Raw genomic sequence first — 24742 nt, 5'->3', positions numbered from 1 at the left:
GAAAAAAGGGAGATAACTCTTTAACTTTAACAAAACTTGGTTGCTTTGTTAGGGAACTTATAACTAACTTTATATTATTTGACATACATTACATTAGAAAAAATCTGTGGGATAAAATTTTCCTGTGCCAACCATATCGTAGGATCTGCCTGAATTTCAAACGGACAGCTTCTTAAATCTTATTTTATTGTATGGATAAATTTGGAGTGAGTGTAGAGTAATAAAATTAATGTAGTATAGGACAGATATTACGATGAAAAACATTCTCTGTTTCAGCACTTTCCACCAATATACCTTGCAGGATTTGTCACTTTGTTTCTTGTATTAAGCCACAAATTTTCCAGCTTTGGTTGCAGTGACAGATCAAGGGGTTCTGGTGGTAGAAACTGTCCCTTGCATTGAAAATTTTTATTTCATGCAACATTTGGGCAAAAAATGAGCAAATAATACCCTGGAGCCCCTTTCCAAAATCTCTGGATCCACCCTCTTTGTAGATAAAAAAGCTGCACAAAACCAAATGATACTTCTGTCCATTTTTATATGGAGTTGAAAGACCCACAACTTCAAAACAAAAATTTAAACATGGGAAAAACAAAAGGGAGCCTTCTTGATGCAAAATATTGCATAAAATGATTGACTTAATGGTTAATACCACATCTGTGTCCGACTAAAGGGTTTACCCCTTTTCTGTACATCTACAAAACGTCGTGAAAAATATGAAAATAAAATCCCTTTAAGTGTTTTTGAATTGCTGTACAATATGTAGATGGACAGAAAGCGGTAAACCATATGTCAAAAAAAAAGATTGGGTACAAAAAGTTTTTCTTTTAATTGAAACAGTTAAATCTTCATATCACAACTTAAAAATTTCCAAAAAAAAGTGGTTTATTATTTTAGAAATTGCTACCATCAGGTTGTTAAATTCAACAAATAGATCATAATAGTTCACAGCTTGCAAAGAAAGGTTCTGTTTTATTCTGAATTAAAAAAGAATATGGATTATGTAACATAAAGAAAAAATGAACCAAATACAAAGCATTTTTTCTCAAAATCTCAGCCATAGATAATTTTTGACAACCAAGTGATCAAATTTGTTTAACAACCAGGTAATTATCAAATTTCTGCAAACAAGGCCGTTTGCCTCGTGCAGTAGAACACTTGATCATTCTCAGTACCTCAGGACAAATATTCTGGTCTATTGCATCCAACCCATTTAATAACTGTATATTATTTACATGTAATGCGTTGTATAAAATCCCCTGATCTATCAGTCTTTGTAAGAATCATGCAAATTCTGTAATACGTGATACACCTCAAAGAAGCTATGTTTTTAAATTGCTTTATTGGCCTAAATGTTGAAATGAGTAATTATTTATTCTAATCTGTCTGTCTTAGGAGATAATTCGCATTGGATTTCCAATAGTTTCTATTGTATTTCAGTGTCATGTACTCAGTTGTCTCTCTTAATTTTGAATTCTACAATTAATAAATTCCATATAAATTATATTCCCTACGACCAAGGGTTATATGGAAAGCCACAGATTAATTTCTGTTCACTATAGTATTTTTAACAAAATATCAAAATTAAGTATGCAGGCTCTCAAACCATTTATCACATTTGCATGATTCTTAGCTGGAGTGCTACTCAGCAAAACGGTAACTAAGATCAAAGGATCAGGCAGAACGACGTTCTATAAAAGCTATATAGTCAGATATATAAGAGTGAAGAAATTGATCAACGGGTAGCGGAGCACAATATGTCGAATGTCTGTTTAAAAACACGCCCACTACTGGACAATTATATTGTCGATAAAAAGAAATCGGTTTAATTAGGAGACAATTTTGAATAGTTTTTTTACCAAGTATGGAGAATCTCTTCCTAGTACTATTTTGTACTACGTATTTTTGTATCTAGGTGTTTAATCTTTTTTTAGATTAACAACAACAATGTCTACATTGGTATCTTTTAAAAAATGATGTAGCATAGACACTCATTGACCTATTTAGGACTCCAATACTATAGCGAACGCCCACTCTCCGACAGCAAACCAATGTTTTTTAGGCCTACGTATGGACTGTTGATTCCCAATATATTTGGAATTACAATATCTTTCTTTGACGTTGAGAAAATCTAATCACTTATGTACCAACTTCGGAGTCGATGGCTGGGACCAAGGTCCATTTGTCCAATATTTTTTGAAAATTCTTTCTTGAAAATTAGTTTTCGTGGTTCATAATATTAAATTATATATATAAAATTAAATTATCTATTGATTGATACCAAATATGAGACATTTTAGTTGAGCAATAACCTGAAGAGTCGAATTTATGCGACTTTTACGGGAAAATCGAAAATCCCAATTTTCGTAATTTTTGATAAATTCTGACAACGAAAATCGCCACAAGTCATCAAAATAATCACAGAAATATTAATTGTGATGATACTAAACACAAAATACCTAAATAAGTCATTTTTACTGAAGCATAAATACTATAGGGGTTTTGACATTGAAAAATATGTCAATTTAATAGATTTTTCGGTGGGGTAGAGGTACATTTTTCATTTTAACGCAACTTTCTTGTTACCATTGTAAAGCTGAGACATTGGGTTACATGTTGATACCTACAGGTATTTAGTTTCTTTACACCTGCTGTCCCAGGAAGACTTAGTCGCTCGAACAATTAAGTCACAGAAATCTTGGCTTTTTGACCCAGTGGGGTACAAATATAGGCTTACACTGAAAAAGAATTCAATTTCAAATTTGCATATCCAAAGGATTAATTTGTAAACTAATTTGCGTACAAAATTCAATTTTGTGACACAAAATAGACTTTTGTCACACAAAATCGATTTTTGTGACACAAAATTGAATTTGTCTCACAAAATTGAATTTTGTGACACATAATTGACTTTTGTGACACAAAATTTGTAGTATGTTATAAATTTTGTTAGTCTGAACTCATTTTTGTTTAAAAAAATCACTTTTGCCTGTACAAAATAGAATTTTGAGTACAAAACCACAAGAGTCCCATTCGGCGCCCGTACATCGCACCTTAGAAAACCATATACCATAACCATCCTTTTTATAGATTTCTGAAATAAACAATGAATACGGAGACCCCCATGTGTATTTCAAACAAGCCGGTCGGTTTGCGGTATTGTTTCTATACAAGTCGCACAACCATGCAGGAGTGTTGGAGATTCTATTTTATATTTGCTCATTGTTAACTTAATCTGTAGTGCTGTAAATTCATAATTGTGAATTCAATATCTTGACATTTCAAGGTACATGTATTATTGTGAATTGACAACCCAAAGCATTTGCTGACTTACGTCTCTATGAATAAAGCGTGAACGCACACGCATTAATTACGAAGAAGTATAAGAAGTAACAGTAATACGCGACAAGAAGTCAACTCATCTCTTAAAGAAAGTCACTTTTGATTTTAAAAGGTTTATAAATACATCTTCCAGGGTTGTACAATTTTCTTGGTAACAATTTTCTGATACTTACTAAACTAAACAGCTTCAGTTATTTGTAAACAGACGGTTTATTAAAAACAAGTACTATCTTTAAAAAAAGACAGCCGACGCAGTAAAATTAAATTTGTTCCTACATTTCATTCAGAAAAAAAAAACACATGGCACGCAATTTCCATTTTCGATACAGTTCTTTTCGAACATTATCAGTATTTGGCCAATCGGGAAACAAAATTGTGATCAAGTGACTTGCGTTTCCAGGGAAGATCGTCTTTAAGGTCAAAGGGTAAAAAACTTTTGATATTGGTTGGCATTTTTTGTTAATTAATTTACACACGATCTGGTGCTCCTAGTTTCTCCTATCAACCTCTCTGACCAACGTGTAACCTTGGTCGCCGACTGAATCATTGTAAAGATTGTCGATATATTTTTTTTTATTTTATTCGGCGAAATTTGGATGAAGACAACGGTTTCTTAGAATTTTGCTGTATTTTTCTTCAGTTTCTTTATAAAGGAGAAACAACTCTATTTACCATCATTCAAACTGAACATTCTATTCAGGATAAGAACAAATTAGTCATTGAAAAAATCCTTACAAATTCACATGCACATAGAGTATGCATGCATATTACTAGTATACAATTTCCGCTTCTTGTATAATTTTCTAGGATCGATGCATTGTTGCATGAAATTAGCTATGCATACTTGGAACATATATCATACCTCACGATGAATGGATCCAGAATCGAATGGTCCATAAATGTAAATTTTCGGTACAGTTTACATTTGTCTATTTGTCTAAGTTAGTCCATTTTCAAATACAACAAATAAAGATGATGGCAAATACAACGACTGGAAAAGAAAAAAATAGTTGCTGGTGTACAGTTGATTATATCATGTATCATGTGTTTATATTTTGTTTCTGTAAGAGGTTATATCTTTCTTGAATATTAGATTAAGAAGTTTCCTAAAATCAGAAAGAGTAAACAAGGAAACTAAGGTTATAGCGAAAATCAAAAGAATGTAATCCAGGGACAAAGACCAGACATGGAAAACAGACATACACAACAAAGAACATAAAGCAACTAAAATCATACATACAAAGTAACAAAAGCAAATGAGCAACTCGGACTCCATGCACTGAAAACTGGGAGCATGGACCAGGTGCACCGGTAGGGTAAGCGTCCACTGCTGTTCTAGAAACATCCGCCGAGTTGCTCATAAAAAGTCAAGTCCGGAGTAGATGAAAGAGGAAAGAAAAACTAGGACACGTTAAACAAATCAGTTTTCATAGTGCAGATGGATACACCATAACGATCCACGAGTTCATGATGACGACCATAAAACTTCTGTAGTGATGACTTCAATCTTGTAGCAACATAACTCTGTTCCAGAAGCTTATTTGTTAGAGTTCTAGCGCGATACAAAAAGTCTGCGTAGTTTCGGCAAGCTCTGGCATAACGTATGAGTTGTGATATGAACACTCCATACGCAGGAGCCGAAGGGATGTTGCCACAGATGAAAGGAAAGTTGACAATTCTGAATGAAAAGTCATCACGTTTGTCGTAAAGTTTGGTCAATAGTTTTCCTTTACCATCGATTTCTTAGTGCAGATGGATACACCATAACGATCCACGAGTTCATGATGACGACCATAAAACTCCAGAAGCCTCTTTGTTAGAATTCTAGCGCGATACAAAAAGTCTGCGTAGTCTCGGCAAGCTCTGGCATAACCTAGGAGTTGTGATATGAACACTCCATATATACGCAGGTGCTGAAGGGATGTTGCCATAGATGAAAGGGAAATTGACAATTTTGAATGAAAAGTCATCAAGTTTGTCGTAAAGTTTAGTCAATAGTTCTCCTTTACCATCGATTTCTTAGTGTAGGTCAAGATATGATAAATACAACGGTACTGCATGTCGAAATGATATTTCCAAGGCCGTACTAGTCACGGTGGATTCCAGAGAATTTTTTTGCGTGTTCAGCTCTCCCGTTTGTCTTGTGCTATATTGAGCAGAGAAGCTGAATCAATTGTCGATTTTTTAATTTTCTTACAAATAACAAAAAGGACTCGTCTATATAGGCCATTGCATTGTACATTTTCGAAACCGTATCAAAATCGATAGTTAAAGGTAAAAGAAAAATATTGTGTTAGTTTTATGCATTCATGAAAAAAAAATCTCTAGTTTATAAAACACCGAAATCTTTTTCTATTGTTATTGTCGACCAATTATTTTTGTACATGTTTAACGCCCTATTACCGGCAACTACGACTGCAGATTCTATCGGTACCACATCTTCCACAATCCAATGGTCGATATGTCAGCTAGGTCTTTCTTTGCATATTTTCCGCTTTCTGTTACATTTTTGAGCCGATTTTTATGATCTCACGTGTCGACCATACACAGGGTTGAATGTCTGCCGAATCTCCATGCATAACTTCAAATCATAACAGAACCGGGAAGATATTAAGTTGGACAGGTCAATATTGACAAATAAACGCGATCAGTCGAAATGCAAAAAAAATGCCAGAATTCTCACTATAAATACAAAGTGCAGCGTTTGAGCTGTATAAAACGAACATATATTTAGTTCGATGTGTTATCCAAAACTAGCTTGTTTCATATTTTTAAGCATCATTCTGTTAGGGTTCACTCTTAGGACGACAGTATGCTCAAAACCTAAATTGGGAGGATGCAAAATGAATTGAAAAATATCTGAAGACCAATGTTTCCTCAGAACCTACACTAATTGTTTTTATTTTGAAGTCGGGCGGTTTTCTAAAGCACAACCTAAGAAGATAAACGATGATAGTCTTCTTTTCTCATTTGTACTTTTAATAAAATCCAATAATAACAAGTCCTATCTTTAAAAAAAAAATAGCCGACGCAGTAAAATTTTACTTCTAAGTTTCTATATTTCTTTCAAGAAAATAACACATGGCACGCAATTCAAATTTTCGGTACAGTTTTTGAACGATATTTCAAGTTTTCGATACCGTTTTTCCGACGCAGTCGGTATAGTTTCGCTTTTTACCCTTTGACTCTTCCATGGAAACGCGTCAACTGATAAAAATTCCGTTTCCAGATTCAATTGCCAAAATACTGATAACTTAGCGGGGTTCGAAAAAGGAAATTGAAATTGCGTGCCATGCGTTATTTCCTGATGAAAATTATAAGTAAAAAGAACAAATTTTACTGACACGGCTATCTTTTTTAAAGATAGTACTTGGTTTTTAACGCCACTAAGTTATCAGTATTTGGCCAATCGGGAAACAGAATTGCGATAAGGTGACTTGCGTTTCCATAGAAGAGTGTCCTTAAGGTCAAAGGGTAAAAAGCGAAATTATACCGACTGCGTTGGAAAAACAACCAATGGTAACCAATGACGTTTTCAGACGTCTTTAACCTACGATATACCGAACAAATATTAGAGTTACCTTTCTTTCTACACACAAAGTTACTTCTTAGTCCTTCATAATTGCAATACAAGAGACAGGAGTTCAAAGTTACTTTAAGTTTACAGTTATACGTGTATTTAGTGATCACACAGTTAGTCAGGGTGACGTTTGTCCTGCATTTATTACTAAACTTTGTGATTTAAAAAAACACCTTTGAAGTTAAAGCGACAATGCCGTTATGATCTACATTTTTTAAAATATTATTAAAATATTAAAATCGGACGAAATACTTAAGAGGAATATATGCATACTGCTAGAATATGATTTACAGGTTATATACTAGTGGACCATATATTTGATAGTGGGAGCAAGCCTCGGTGTTTCTCTCATCCTAAAGATTACAAAATTCCTTTTAAAAAAAAGGTTAATGTCAAAATATGTATTTGTAAATTCTTCCTACTCCTCCGCCTCAAAAACAAAAGGTGGTCCCCTAATGTAATGTAAATCGACGATACTTATAATAGCCGCTGTATAAGTACATGGAAATGGACCGTAATATAGTGATACTAAAAGCTGTTACATATTTCACCAACTAGAGTGTGAAAATTGATCAATTTTTGTTATCTTCAATTCTTATCAAGATATCAATCTATTTTTAAATATTCTTATTAAAAATTTATGAAATTTGTTATTAATGCTCTGTTTAAAACGATAATATATCAATTGAGGACGTTGAAAAAAAAGTCGCTCGTACTATTAGAAACAAATAATAAAAAATACCTATGAAAGATAAAAAGTACTTCTGGTCATATTCAATAAACTTAAGTTCCAGCTGATGATCAAAGTAAAAGAATTCAACGCAGATAGAATTAATAAAACATTAGTGTATTGTAAAGAAAAATCTTTCAGGAATTGCAGTGATTGAAACCTGTCTGAATCGAACCCTGAATAAACTTATGACCTGTCCAAACCACATTTTTTCCTGTAGTTTCTTCAATGTATCAATTTCAATACATTTTGAACCTGTACGTGTATAAGACACATTTGTAAATCACTTTGGTGTACACTGGTTTCAATTTACTTCATATCCAAGCTGCAAGGCTTATAAAATTAATAATTAAATATTAATAGATTATGGTAAAAAAAATCTTGATTGACCGGGCTGAAACATTTTGCTGTACTTCCGAAAGAATTTTTATTTACAAAGTCATTCCATATACATGACTGAAATATAAGGAAAGCACCCCCTCTCCCAATGGGAACTATGTATAGTTATAAATCTTTGTTGGAGAAGTATAATTAAAGGGTGCTCTAGAAAAATAGCAATGGCAAATCCAGGGAAGTGTTACTAAGACGCGACCGCATAGCTTATTTTGGAAGGCTTTGTTTATTTTGTGCACAATTTGGACAGAGATAAACTGTTACTGAACAATTTTACCTTAAAATCGAATGGTTGCTTATTTCAATTTCATTTTGTTTTATATACAAAGATTTGATTTAATACAACATATTGATTTGGGTTAGCATTTGCAGAAATGATATTCAGTGGCGTATCCAGAGTTTTAGGTAAGGGGAGGGAGCCAAAAAATAATTTTTGACAGGATCAACGGTGAGGATCACGAAGTGAGTGTTTTTCATAATTTAACACACACAATTTTTTCAACATTTTTTTTTCTAAGGGGGGAGAGCCCACGGCCCCCTGGATCCGCCATTGATATTATAAATTATAATAGAAACAATGACATGAACCACTTTCTTATTTGACATTTTATATGACAATTTTTATTCTGATATGAACGTGCCTTGTATAAAAACCAATTTAATACAAGGTTCACCTAGCACAATGTATGAGCAATCCCTGCGCAGTTTTGACAGCCATACATTTCACAATGATTGACATTGTAATATATATAAACTAACTCCCTTTAATATGTAAAATTGGTAATTGAATTATGTTCCTCCTAATAAGGAAAGTATTAACGTCATAGACTTATATTTCAGACGTTAAATGACTGGAATTCGTCCAATCATTATAAATAATTAGAAAACGAAGGAAGAAAACAAATAGTAATAATCGTGAATTATTATGTCAACAATAGCGCCTTACAGACAGCGGTTAAATAAATAAATGCCCTTGAAGTATACTTGAAAAGCCTTCATTGCCATTGTTCTGCTGCATTTATGTTCCATAAAAAATCTTTTCTCCTTTCAGTGATTAGTGTCGTGGACAAGACGGAGTCCATTCCACGTGTTTTTGGCCTTAGCTGCTTTTGTTTTGGACTTTAACCCCAAGATGCATGCCCTTTCTCTTATAACTGCTCTTTATCTAGTAGGTCTTTTTGATTTCATCAATTTCTTTGCACATGTGTTAATGTAAAAGCTTTTAATGTGTGGTTTTCGTTGTCCATTCTCAGTACATGACCAAACAATTTCAATCTCCAGGTTTTTGTTTGATTGTTTACTTAATGTTTTCACCTTTATTGTGCAGTTAAATTCACTCAGGTTAATGTTAAAGATTGTTTCTGACCAGTAGGCTTTTAGATATATAATTGATATGTCCCTTCTAAATTTGCGTTTAGAGGTGCCTCGTTATTTCTCGACACAACTTCCCCTTTATTAAGCTGTATAATACCGAGCATCGTATGGACGTTCAATCGGAACTACTCGGCCATTTCCGCTACACTAACAAATAACCTCGGAAGCAGAAAGGAGAATTTCTTCTTGAAAAAATTGCCGGAATTGTAGTCATACGCGAGTCAAAGTAGTCCAATCCACCAGGTGGCGCCTAAAAATGGTTAGATATCACGAGAAATAAAGTACAATAACTCAGTGAAGAATTTTGGCGCGAAGCGAGAAGCTAGGAAAAAAGTAATGGTAAAAATTTCAAGCAGTAAAACTTTAATTTTAGAATCTGATCTGTCAACATTCCGGACAGACTCTTCCGGATAGTGCCCAAGGTGTAACAAGAAAGGCTGAGGAGTTCCGATTGCATGGACGTTCAGTCAAACCGGAAATCAGACAAGCCCGCAGAAATGGGTCAGCGAGGTGATTTTAAAGTGAAAGTAGCCTTTGAATTGGTTTGAAATTAAAATATACAATTCAAAAACAAACAAAATATAAAGAAGAATTACTATTCCTTACTATTATTACTTACCTATCCTATCTCGCCCCATTCAGCATAGTCCAATTTTTCATTGACTTTACAAACGTAAATCGACTAAGACAAATGTATAAGTGCGATGTTCGGTTGTAGGCTATGCCTAACTCATATTAGATTGAGTAATGTGTTGGACTTACAGTGCACCATCCTCCCAAGTCAGGGTTTTGAGTCCACCCTCGCTCCCTCAAACCCTGACATCACTCATTCATATTTAGCGGGTATCGTTCAGCGCCATCTAGTTAGTTACCCGGATCCAAAATCCAATCAAATTACTCCTAACAACGTCATTTTTTTCAGTAAACAGAATCTACAGTTGTCATTTTTGCTCATATTGCATCATTTGCGACATCATACAACTTTCAGTTACTATATCGGATGGTCCATTACCTCGTATTATTGTCTACCTTTCCACAGACATTTTATGTTAAATCGATTTTCATTGGTGCCTCGCACCCGGAGAAGAAAACAATCGGAATTGACTGGACAATACCCGCTAAATATAAATGAGTGACGTCAGGGGTTTGAGGGAGCAAGGGTGGGCTCAAAACCCTGACTTGGGAGGATGACAGTGCACCCAATGATGATATTCAGGGGATCGAGTTAGTTTTCTTAATCACCTATAATGGCTTAGGGAGTCAAATCTGTATTGAATAAAACACGTATATTGTCTGTTGGAATGTTTAAATCTACTTGTATTCTAATTCTAATAAGTCATCAGGAATTGTCATTTGAATTTTCATCATAGAAAAACAAACTCTTTTTCTGAACATTATCATTCCATGCACCGTAAGTAGATTTGATTTTGTCTTTGCGTATGCACGAACTGCATGTTCATACGAATTACTTGACCCATTTTAAAGGACACAGTCATTGTTATAACTAGTACTCAAAAGTCTGCCTTTGATATATGCAAATACATGGTCTGTTATATTAAGAATAGTGGTTATTTTCATGATTTCGTATGGCAAGCCAAAGTGGACAAAAATGATATTTAATATTACAAATTCATTTTCTAATATTATATCACAAAACACTTTTTTAATATTAAAAAATCATTTTTTAATATTAAAAATTCAATTGAATTCTTTTAATATTAAAAGACTATTTTTGAATATTAGAAATTGATTTTCTAATATTAGAAAATGGATTTGTCGTATTCAATGACGATTTTTTAATATTAGAAAATTACTTTGTAATATTAAAAATGTGACTGATTTTCCAATATTACAAATTCATTTTCTAATATTACAAATTCAATTTGTAATATTACAAAATGTGTGATATTTTATGATATTACTAAATCAGAACTTTGTAATATTAGAAAATGAATTTTTAATATTAGAAAATGAATTTGTAATATTAGAAAATGAATTTGTAATATTAGAAAATAAGTGTTTTTTAATATTAAAAATATGATTTTTTAATATTACAAATTCATTTTCTAATATTACAAATTAGATTTTGAATATCCCAAAACACTTTTTAATATTAAAAATTAGAAATTCATTTTGTAATAATAAAAATTCATTTTCTAATATTACAAATTTCTGATTTAGTAATATTATAAAATATCACGCATTTTGTAATATTACAAACTGAATTTCTAATATTAAAAAACGATTTTTTAATAATATTACTTGATTTTCTAATATTAGAAAATGGATTTGCCGTATTCTTTTTGCGATTTTTTAATATAAGAAAATCATTTTGTAATATGAAGAAAATGTGACTGATTTTCTAAAATTACAAATTCATTTTCCAATATAACAAATTCATTGTCTAATATTACAAATTCAATTTGTAATATTACAAAATGTGTGATATTTTATAATATTACTAAATCAGAAATTTGTTATATTAGAAAATGAATTTTTAATATTACAAAATGAATTTCTAATATTAAAAAATCTTTTCTAATGTTAAAAAAATGATTTTGTAATGTTAAAAATTCATTTTCTGATATTACAAAATATTGATTTTGTCCACTTTGGCTTGCCATGATTTCGTGTACTTTTTGTACTTCATGATCATGTATTCATAATACCCAATGAAAATAATTTAAGTTCGCCATGAATGATAATCTACCAATTTTGTATACGTCAGTCTTGACCATGGTAACGAAAGCATTCAGTATTCATTATTTTGTTAGTTAAGTTATAAGAACACGTGTTTGCAAATCATTTTCTGAACCAGTTTATGTTAATATTATTTTTCTCATTTGGTATTGAATACAATGCTAACGGTGACTCCCAAATTTCACCTTGAATAATTCTGATCTTTGCCCGGTCAATCACTTCTGAAATGGCCATACATTTACTCGTTGTGTCTACAGAATAAATTAATAATAAAATATACCTTTAAAGTCAGTTATGTAAACAGGAAGTCTGTCCTAGATTGACAACAAAATATTCAATAGACAATAATAACGCTGAATGAGGATGTGTGACATTTCAGACTGTCAATTTTTTGAATCTGTGAATTGAATTTTACTGCTATGACTAATGCAATAAGACAGTTATTGAAACAATATGGAATAACTTGCGTAACTGTGGTCGATTGTTTTAAAACCGAATGACAAGTGCCACAGGCAATTTATTTTAAGATCTTAGGACATGTGCTTATTTCACGGTTCGAGTTACAGTAAAGATAACACAGCGTATGTTAACCTAGATGTTTTGTAGGCGTGTTTACTAAATGCGACATTTCCTGGCCTCGGGATATACATATGAATACATGAATGAACACGGTTTTACTTCAAGAAAATATGCATATTTCATCTATTACGTTAATTACTCTCAACGTCAATGTTTGGCGACATTGTGGTCTATTCTAGGCCTTAAGTATTTTTTTTAACTTGATGCACAAAGAGAAGTATACTATAAGCGTAGCCCGGGATTGCAAACAAATGAAAAGATTGCAAAACTTCCGGTATGTTTTACTGTTTTTATTTTGGTTCCAGTGTGTAGCCTTATTTCTCTTTCGGCTAATCTCGACTAATTCCACTGCTCTCTATAAAAAGATTCAAGCCAGCCGAGAATTTTCCGAGTGGTTTCCGTTTTCTTCGCTTGGTCTGTGACCCATTTCTCTTGAATATCTGCTTTTGTTTTAGCCGCAAGCGACTGAATATAACTGAATACTACAAATGCTTTGTCCCCAAGTCAATTTCCTATATCAGTTATTAGGGGGCAAACGACTAAATACATGCGTATAATGCAGAATTTGACTTTTAAAAGGTTATAGAGCCGCAAATAAGATAAAAATAATAGTTGTATACCGTGACCTTGAAAAATACTGATGTAATTCAGTAACGAATTCGGGCTACATGTATGGCCAAATAACTTAATAAGTTTGAAACATGGTATCATGCACGCCTGGTTCCATTTGTTCTTAAACCTAACTTTTCCATAATTATGAGTTATTTTTATACCCCGGCACAGTGGCGAGGTATTATGTGAAACTCTCAGAAAAGTTGCGTGTCCGTTCGTCCGTCTGTCTATCCGTCCCCGGACGGTTTCCAGATGATAACTTGAGAACAGATTAACGATTGAAAAACCACAATTGTCAAGTACTATACAATACAGGTCTATATATTCTAAGCAAAATTCAAAATGCAGTTTTAACCCATTTAATCACCTTGAGCTGGGAATCTAAGATTGGTTAATGCCCTCCCCTTTCTAAATGTGTTCTAGTCCCCTACCTATCTGACATTTGACGATGATTATCATACTTAGTCCTATACTGTAATTTACCTTACATCCGGTAGTTATTATGATTTATGCTAATTGCTTATATGCATTTGATCTGTGACTTGTGTTCATCCAGAAACATTTAAAATAAGTTCAAAACCGCGTTATATAAATTGTTTTTTTTGTTTTTGTTTTTGTTTTTGGCTGGTTGGTATTTGGGTAATATTTAAATAACGACACTAACTACACATTTTTCTAGAATAATCTCATTCAGGCCCCTGTCCTGATTCCGTGATACTACAATATAAATAATGGCAACATTTTTCTTTTTGTACAAACTTTTGGCTAAGACCTGCACGAGATGGTCCCGAGATATCTTTTACACATTTGATCGAAAGGAATGAAGAGGTTTGTAAGAAAGTACATGCTACTCAATAAACATGAGAGAAATGAAAAAAAAAACATTCAAACAAACGAAGGAACACACAAAAAGGGACCTCTAAATTTTTAAACATGTTTAGTGACTGAACACTTTCTAAATACCTATTTAGACCTAAATGTTTCAAAATTTATGTACAGAAAAGGTGTTTAGATTTGACATGTGTTTAGAACCGAAACACTGTTTTACAGTGTAAACAGCGTAAGGGGACTTTATACTACAGTGTGTAGGACTTTTTCCTTGATTCAAAGACTACTGACAGAACCTTGTTCGTATACCATGGAAGACCTGATTTTCTCTGTTGTTCGATCAAAGCACGACTCAAATTACAAATGAAATATGAGGTCAAGAATCGCCTTTTGAAAAACCCGTAAATTTATACCCTAAATATACCTTCACGGTCATAACTAGTCTTACTCGACTGCTACTTAAATACTTCTTTTATCTATATGTACCAATATCGGAAGAATACATACGACATAGATGGTCAGCTTGATGTTGACTAGATATAAAAGTACTTTATTTGTGAATATTCTCACTCAAGATTTTTTATAACGTTCGCACTGCTTGGTTTGTCTTTGTCTAGTATTTCCCTCCAAGATTTAGCTTCCTTCCATTTAGAAATGACGCTTACATTACAACAACGACAGAAGCAACAACAACCACAACAGCACCAACAAAAAACAAAGACAAGTTAAAGACAAGAAATGGGAAATAAAAAAAAAACATGACTTTAAACTATCTTCTAACCCATAACCTTCCGTCATTTCCTTAATTCCTAGAATCAAATGCAATCAAGAGTAGAAATATATCGACATTCAAAGTTATTGTTCAGAGGTAATGGTCACGGATACACGTATATATTTTTTTAAATCCCGTAGCAACACCCTTTATGATTGTTTTCCTAACTTGGTATATATGTACTTACTCCGAAAAAAAATAAGGATTATGGGTCAAAGGTGAAAATTAAATGGGCCAATTGTACACGGTGAGGAAAAGTTACTTGCTTTGTACTGCTTTTGTTATGTTGTGCATCATGTATGGTTTTGGAAAATATGGAACAAGACCAGGATCTTAAAAAAAACTTGATAATATCATTATATAGTAAACCATTTAGTTCCATGAAATCTTTTAATCTGACCGAGAAAATAAGATGTGTTATCTCATTTTTCCATGGCTGTCTATTTATGTAAAAATGAAATGGAAGGGAAAAGTTAACGGAAAAGGGTCATTATCATTTTTTAATCAAAATTTTTGTTTAGGAAAATGAGAAAAAAATGTTATTAAATCATTGTCATGCAATCTTATCTTGACAGCCAGGAATACAATAAGATGAAGTATGACTACTTTCTTAGACAATACGTGGCACGTGGCATCTTAAGTGCTGGAATCAGTAAGAGTCAGGCAAAATTGAAAAATCAAAGTACACATATACTGAATCAATTTATATTGATCGTTTGAATTTTTTATCGTCAAAGTACAAAAATACGGAATAAAAGGAAAGTACGGGGATCGAATTCAAACGTATCTCATCACAAGCTTATTGTTATGTTATGTAAGATAATTGCAGATGCTATCAGGCTTTAAACATTTAAAGGCTCTGGCGACTGCTATATCAATTCTGATCTTCCATCTAATTTGATAAAAGTAATGCACCATGCACACAAAAAAAATATCTTCACAATTTTGACAATGTGGGCACATAGTTTTTATGGTATATTGGAAACGAATTGACAGGTCTTTGTCTTAAGTACCAGTCCGTATAAAATTCAGACACTGCCCTTATTAAAGCGATTCATAGTGAAGAAAAAAATAACTTTCTCTTGAAGAACAAAAAATGCCTTTTCAATCTACATATGCTATATTTTACGTAACAGATGTCCTTTCCATATTCAGATCTGTATTTTTTAGAAAGTCATATATTTATCTCCCACTAAAATCAACCAAATCGAACAAAATCAAGAACGATAACTCTTGCAAAGTGCTAATTTCATGTACAATCTATAAATTTTATCTCAAAAGTGCAAAACCCAATTGAAAAATTTCGACTGGTTATGTAGTCTGTAACTGATTCTGAATAAAAAAATAAAAGTGAATTCGGTGGGTTTTTGACATGCATGAATTACCTCCTGTCTGATTTTTATACATGTAAAGACCGCTACCTAATAACAACTGCTAGAGAATGCCGAAAAGAGAATTCAAAGTCACAACAGAATGATAGAGGAATATTACAGTGATTTATCTCCATTAGTATGCACTTCATGTCAATGCAAAAATAAAAGACAATCAAGCAAGCAAGCAATGCATTTTATATAATTTATACCTCGAATTACTTGACACTATAAAAAAAAAAGAAAATGCCATTTGTGCATTTCTGATAAAATTTTGGATAATGGAAAGACTCGTATGCCTGTGTGTGTGTGTGTGTGTGTGTGTGTGTGTGTTTATGTTTGTGTATGTGTGTGTGGGTGTGTGTGTTTAGCATTATCTGCCTGTTTCTTGCAAGGAATAGCTCTTAATTACTAGAGGTGTTTTCAGCGCTTCAAAACTATGTAAGTTTTACTATGTTACTTAAAAAACACAAAAAACCATTAATACTGTTTCGTAAAATTGCCTTTAACTACTAATTTGTGGTATTTTCTTGTGACCCAATTCTCAATTTCATTTGACTTCTTTGCAGTGACTGTTCTCCTTTCACCGAAATTAATATGCAAGTACGGTCATATCATTGTCACGTACGGACTGAACAAGGGTCATTTGGATAGATGTGTTTCTTCTTTTATGAATGAATGTAATATAATAATGGTGTTTCATGATGAAGGCGAAATTCGTCATAAAAATAATAGTAGGTGTATCATATATAAACACTCTAACAAATCTATTGTATCATAACTGATAATATTGTTTGAATTAGAAGCGATAATTGTTAATTTTCAGGAAAATCATTAAAAACGCTCTCCTGGTGAAATTATAAAGTGCGGTTTGTGTGTGTTAGTGTGTACGTGTGAATATGTAGGTTTGAACATTGACGTATCTTTTCCTATTGAGACCAACAATTATTTCTTAAATCAGCTACCTTCGCACATCTGCAAAGATCATTCGTGTTCTAAACTGAGAACCGTGGGAATACTAAAGAGCAATTAATTAATTGGCATAAATTCTAGAAAAAATTGATAATTAGCCAATGTACGTCAAACAAACTAATAGACAACACCTACATAAGACGCTTGAATAACTATTTTTTCTATTTGAGATAAGTCAAAGGAAAAAAGAGAAACCACGTTTAGATCAGCTATCGAAAACTCCAATATCTAGGGAAAACATATAGCTTTAATTCATAGGAAAATTTTACAATACAATTTACTGCAATTAGCATTTGAACTAGTAAACAACTAAGAATCGCTTCCACTACGTAATTATATACATTTTGTATTTAGCAATCAACACAGACTGTTAGTTTTCTATTCTTACCACCGTGTATCATGACGTTGGTGAGTGCTCCCCCATATCAAACATACGGATGTAAATATATTTGACCAAGAGTTGCTTAACGACAAAAGTGCTATCAGTTTAATAGCATGTCTCCCATGTTATGAAATGGCGTCAAATACAATGAATTGTCATATGAATGATTTTTTTTGAGTATTGAAATAAAGTTTGGCTTAAACTAATTTTAATTGACAGAAAACAAATAAAACAAATATTCATTTGAGAATATATTCAAAACAGTTTTAATTGAGAAATCAAACCAACTGTACTTATTAGTTTCTTATGGTGTGTCTGGTAGAGCAACAATTTCAGCCCAGCAATCACCGTAGCGTTACGAAAGTTTGTCAAAGAACACATATGGCATAGCCTATGTTGCTTTTTGATTAACGAATGACTGTTATATAAGTCTATGAAGAAATAACATCATTCACGTGGTGCACTCTAAATAACCTACGTAGCAGCTTATTTTTAAATGTGCGGCACAGGCATTAAGCTTATTTCAAATAGACCGAAAAATATAATTGTCATTCCTTAATTTAATTCAAGTATCAAAATTCGACGAGTAAAATAATTTACAAAGATTGGTGACATCATAGTTATATTATAAAATTTGTTCTATGTATGAGATGATGATTTTTTTTATTCGCTCAGCGTGTTACTTCTGAGATTAAATTATTTCCGAATACTTATTACAGATAACTGATTACTATTGTGAGCAAATATTGTAAAGAATCAAACCCAGGCTTTTGGCAATGAATTGCACATTTAAATACGAAATATCATGTAGTCTAAGAATTTATGTAGTCATTGTTTACTAAAATTCTAAAATTGTTCCAGTAAAAAAATTCCTGATTCTTTTTACCAAAACATGAAGATAAATGGAAGTAAGACAGAACACGAACATAACACCAATTATAGATACCGTTTGCATTTGTCTAGTACACCCATGATAATCTGCTAAAAATAGACTGGGACTTTGTCCTAATCTCACAAAATTTGTCATTCGTTGATAAAAAGGGAGATGAATTACTTAAATGAAACTTAAATATTTCAACGTAAATGTAATCTGGCTTCTTCTGTATGAAAAAAAAATCGAAATAGAATATCAGTCTACAGTAAAATCTATATATTAAACCGAACAGGACTAAATCCGAAACCTGTCTAAACAAAAATCCTTTTGAAATCCCTTCATATAAGTTTCAATGGAATTTTAAACTGTAAAAACCGGACACCTTACTAAACCAAACATGTATCATCATGCATGTATGACCTTCAGAAAGCGAAACACGAGAAAATCCATATGTCACCCCGCTGTATCATTTACGATGACTTAGGACTTAATCTGATCTGACAACAATTCACTATTACTTAGATACCCGAAATTCTGCTTTATCTATAAATAAAACTGTACATATAACACCCACAAAGGTATTTCCCCGTTCAACTACTGAGTAAATGGTGAAGGGTAATACAGAAACACGTTTGTAACGCGGCTAACGTGCGTGTGTGACAGTCAATCCCAAATAATGCGCCCAAATAAACGTATTGTTTTATAATCAGAAACAATATACACTTGTGAAAGAGAGTTGTTCACTCAGGCAAACCTTACTTATGTTCCTTTTTTCCAAGTATGAAATAATCATTTGCCAAATATGGGTGAAATATCAGAAATCAATTGCTTTTAAATCTACATTTAATTTTTGCTGGAAGGGTTTGGGTTTTCCACGTATACAAACCACAAACTAATTAGAATGGAACGAACCCTCACCCACAGAAACCACAATATATATTTTCTTTATTTGGTATTCATATAAAGAACGAATGAAGCAAAAAACCACACTATTACATGAGTCTTATTAAAATTTATGTTGGCGACGCGTATGCTTCATGACCCAATAGGCCTACAGCCACGCAAAATATATTTAGTAAACACAGTTTGTTTTTGTAATTTTTAAAAAAGGCACACATTTAAGTACATTTGAAACTCCTTTTGCGATGATCGGCAAGACTTTAGGCTCACCCAACCACCCTGCTCCACCTATTTCACGTCGCCTCCCACTACGCAGCTCTGCAATTAAGTAAGGAAAATGAGTACTTGAGTACTTGTTGTGTACTAATTTAGTACAAAATCGTGACACATTTGCCATTAGCATGAAGAAATCGGGTGAAACCGTGTAAAAATGACAATTGCAAAAAAAAAATGTGTAAAAAATAACAAGCATTGGTGTGAGCGAATGTGCGAAAAAAGGAACCATACGCGTACGGCGTGACATTGTGTGTCATCGGAAACCGTTATTCTAATCAAGAAGAGGTGGGTACCCAAGATCGAAAAAGTACATGGCCTTGACCATTTTGTTAAATAGCTGTGAAAGTTGAGGAAAGGTGATAATCTAGATTATTATCCCATCATTATTTTTCATGCAAATCGCACATTAAAAGAATGCATTTATTACCGAATTTGAAGATTATGACTGTTTTGGGAGTATTAACAAATAACCCAAACACCTCTGAACTCGATCAGTCAATTAAATTCAACTTTTCTTGAAAATAAATTGAAAACACTTTTGTAGTTTTCACAAACTTATTTGTGGGAAACATAGTTGATTCCCATTTACATGAGTTTTCTTTCATTAGAGCAGTTATCTTGCATTGAAGAAATAGAACACAAAACAACGTTTTCTTAGAAATTACAACAGTCTGCATAGTTTCTAAAAATGTGTACTTAAACCCTCAGAGTAATACATTGTATATATTTTACCTGAGCGCCAGATACAAGGGGAAAAGAAAAAAAGCTAACTTTGGACACTGGATATACCAGATAAAACCAGAGCTGCGCGAGAGGTCTGTTATTTAAAGCTTCCTTAGAGAAGGTATTTGATAGTAATAACAATCATCTGATAATGAAGTTTTCTTGGAGAGAGAAAATGTGGCAATATCAAGACATTCATATTGGTGGTGTTATTATTATTATTATTATTATTATTATTATTATTATTATTATGTTCTTTTGGTTCTTTGCTTCGGACGCACAATCTTTTGTCAAGCTTTTACGCTGCCAAAAGCGTCATCTTCTTAACCTATAATTTATACGTAAGTTACATTGTTAAAATTGCGAACAGGATACTGCAGTATTATATAAAATAATCATTATATTGGACACTTGTTAGACACGTTTAATATTATTTTGATATTCGAACTTTTATTCGGATGTACCCAATAGTTTTTCAATGTTTCCGAACGCTATAAATATTAATGAGGAAAAGAGAATGTGTGACTACCTAGCCTTCACATGTACTTAAAGTAAATTCTTTGATGAATAACAAGCCTATGCACTTTCCTGCTACCGTTACCAAAGTAACAGTAAACCATGGAAGTGTAGGTTATAATTTTTTTTACATTTTAATAAATATTTTTCATATTTTTGTTCTTGAAGACGTGAGATTATTTTTTATTATATAAATATTGTAAATATATATATTACAGAAAAAAAAAAACTAGAGTAGTATTGATAAATCACAAGCCCACTTTCGTACACACATCCTAGCAATCCTTTTTTTTTACATAACAGTCCTAAATTAACAGTAAACCACGGAAGTGTGGGTATCAAGACTTTTTTTTACTTATTAGTAATATTTTCATACATTTTTTGCACTTAAAGAAGTGGAACACGTACTGTTATATATGTACTTAATTAAATGATAAAACATTTTCATAAATCACAAGCCCACTTTAATTCCTACAGTCGGTGCACATTGCACCTATACCAACCCTAATAGTGCCCGTGGAAGTGCAGGTAATAGTATTTTTTTATTTTAGTACTTAAGAACAGTAAGTATTTTGTAAGAATCAGGCAACATTGGAAAAATCAGAAACATGCATGTCAAAACCACACATACCTGACAATAAAATATCACTCAAGGATACGTTCTATATTTGAAAAGACCATTATTGATCTCTGCATCATGGGATTTGCTCAGAAATTTTTCAACAGAATCTTTAAAAAAATGAGGTTTTTGACAGAGTTATTGGACCTTGAAATGTTCATTTTCAGTGCATTTCAATGAAATTGCAACTCAATTGTTCAGCATAATATGGAAAATCTTGTCTGTTTTTCTTGATTCTGATGGTGCAAATAGTCAAATAACACTATTAAAGTAGTGTTTTTTTTATATCTTTCATCTACTGCCCGATTCTTACAGGGACTGACACTTACAGAAAGAAGTATGAAACATCTTATTATACAGTGAAACCTGTCTAAACCGAACCCTGAATAAACCGATGACCTGTCCAAACCACATTTCTTTTGAAGTCTCTTCATATCAATTTCAATGATTTTTGGATCTGTATAGAGCGAACACCTCCCTTAACCGAACACATTCAAAAGTCCCTGAGAGGTTTGTTTTAGGCAGGTTTCACTGTCCATGTTGTACTTTTATCAAAGCAAGTAATTTTGATAAATTACAAACCAACTCTTATCGGTTTTTTTTTGTTCTCTACATACCAGCCCGAAATTAACAGTTTACCATTGAAATGCAGGTAATAATTTTTTACATTTAAGTAAATGTCCCCCCCCCCCACACACACATACGCCATACTTTCATTCTTTACATTACAGTCCCAAATAACCATGGAAGTGTGAGTAAGTTTTTATATTTTTGTACTTATAAAAAGTGGGACTGTACATTTCTTTTCACCATATATTAACATCAATTAAATCACCCTCACATGCATGTCATCCATATTCTCGTATGAATAAAAGAAGAAAAAAAACATGACAAAAACTTTGTTTACCAACAATTTCAGAATTTATTAACCCGCTGACATTCCTTGTGGTACAATTTTGATGTAAATCTGACCACAAAATGCATGACGGTGTTTTAAGGATTGGCCATGTGTATTCAAGTGCCGTCATGTGTATCTGCCATTACATACGATGTAAACATTAAATGCGCAATGAAATAACAATAAATCATTTACGAAGATAAAACAAAATGAACATGAATTTGGTTTTATTTTTGTTTATTTCAAATTTATGACATTAGTTTTGTAACGAATTAACCAAAAAGTTCAAGAATACCGATACCAGGGTTACCTACAGGTTTTCAGGTAACAAATGTTGAGTATGAGTCTCGAAATATTGTTTGCTAGATTTATATTCATTTTGTAGAATAATGACTCCACGCAAAAGAACTCACAAATACAGACCGGTACAAAGAAGTATTGGAGAAGAGACGATGACACAGTTGATATGGGAAGAGCTTAATTTTATCGAAATGGTTTAATTATTCTGTTTTGTGACTTGCCAAGACAAACAATATATTCGGACGAGAGCCAAATTCCCGAGGATCTTCTGTCTCTTCTGTAAGGTCCTCGTCAATAACAATTCGAGTGTCTCTATATATTTGTTTTATCGGTCAGAAGATGGTATGTGCATGTCATGAACATATTGTAAAGTACGTTCAGTATCGTTAATGTTATTCTTCATAAATGAAATTGATCACACTTTTTCATCATGGTTGGAAAAAAACAAAACATCCCAAAATCAGGAATGTTACTGGTATAATAAAGATTTATTGTCGCCTTGATAACAAAGATACTGGGATGTTAAATGAGCCAGCTTTCTGCTTCATTGTATAAATAATCCTGTATTTTAGACAACAAAACGTTGTTTTGGAACAAACAACCTGACTGTTCCACCAAGAATAAACAAATAACCTGACTGTTCCACCAAAAATACACAAACAACCTGACTGTTCCACCAAGAATAAAAACAACCTGACTGTTCCACCAAGAATACACAAACAACCTGACTGTTCCACCAAGAATAAACAAATAACCTGACTGTTCCATCAAGAATAAACAAACAACCTGACTGTTCCACCAAGAATACACACAACCTGACTGTTCCACCAAGGATACACAAACAACCTGACTGTTCCACCAAGAATAAACAAACAACCTGACAGTTCCACCAAGAATACACACAACCTGACTGTTCCACCAAGGATACACAAACAACCTGACTGTTCCACCAAGAATACACACAACCTGACTGTTCCACCAAGGATACACAAACAACCTGACTGTTCCACCAAGAATAAACAAATAACCTGACTGTTCCACCAAGAATAAACAAATAAGATGTAGATTTTGATTACACGCTTCATTCAAAATCGGAATTTTCTCGTCATGAATGTGTTTCATTCATAAGAATAACTAGTTCTACCACAAATCACAGAAACATACTTTGATACTGACAGCAGAGATAATAACAGTGAATGTGAAGAATTTGATGGAAGACAAAAAAAGTTAAGAAGAAGCATCTGAAAACATGATTAGAAACGCCTTGATCCTTCAAAACTAATTTCCGACTTAAGTGCTTCCCATGTGCAAAAGATAAATATGATTTTGACATTACAAAGATGAGCTCTTACGGCTTTAATCAGAACTTCCGGAACCAGTTAAAGATAATTAAGCATCTGCACGTGCTATTAGCATGCACGCACAATTAACATCCCCGTGCGAAGTCAAAATTCTACTAACATTTCTGTGGTTTTGTTGTTCTCACGTTGTTTTTTTGGTTTATAATTAATATTTCGATGAAAATATTGAAGAAGTTTGAAAATAATATAAACAAATTTGTTGTCCAAAAACTAGGATTGAGCGGTCTCAATCTTATTTTGATGTAAACAGTAAGTGTTTTGTTTCTTTTAATATTGCTATACAGCTGTTTCTAATGATGTCTGGAATTCTAAATATCAAGTTGAAATTACCTTATGAAAACCATAATTTGGAAAAACGCCAAGTTTAACAATGGTTGAATGTTCTGAAACGTTTTATTCGAAAAATGTAAAACAGATGAACACAAGGTTTAATCAATTTTCCTATATATTTCTTAATCAAAATTTATGTTGTTTATGATGTAAAAAGATATAAAAAGGAATCATTTTTTTTTATTTAAAAGACACAGAACATCGTGCATAAAATAAGCTCTGTAAAACCAGTGAATTATGTAGAAGCTTTTATGGAAATTACGTGACACGTGGTCAAAGCGGTCGTTAATTGTATCACGCAACAGCGACAA

The 24742-nt window shown here is 32.7% G+C and overlaps 1 long non-coding RNA gene across 1 annotated transcript; it reads left to right on the top strand.

Annotated features, from left to right (window-relative positions):
- The first annotated feature begins 10752 nt into the window (after positions 1–10752).
- LOC148627942 (uncharacterized) lies at positions 10753–23250 on the top strand. The gene is made up of 2 exons (XR_015922015.1): positions 10753–10830; positions 22826–23250. It is a non-coding gene; the product is annotated as an uncharacterized LOC148627942 (long non-coding RNA).
- Positions 23251–24742: the final 1492 nt, after the last annotated feature.

The sequence above is a fragment of the Perna viridis genome, chromosome 1 (genome assembly GCF_037379345.1).
Source record: "Perna viridis isolate PV_CMFRI_1.1 ecotype Kerala chromosome 1, ASM3737934v1, whole genome shotgun sequence".
Classification (NCBI taxonomy): domain Eukaryota; kingdom Metazoa; phylum Mollusca; class Bivalvia; order Mytilida; family Mytilidae; genus Perna; species Perna viridis.
The sequence above is the reverse complement of the archived record's forward strand: the minus strand, read 5'-3'. Positions and strand labels throughout refer to the sequence as shown.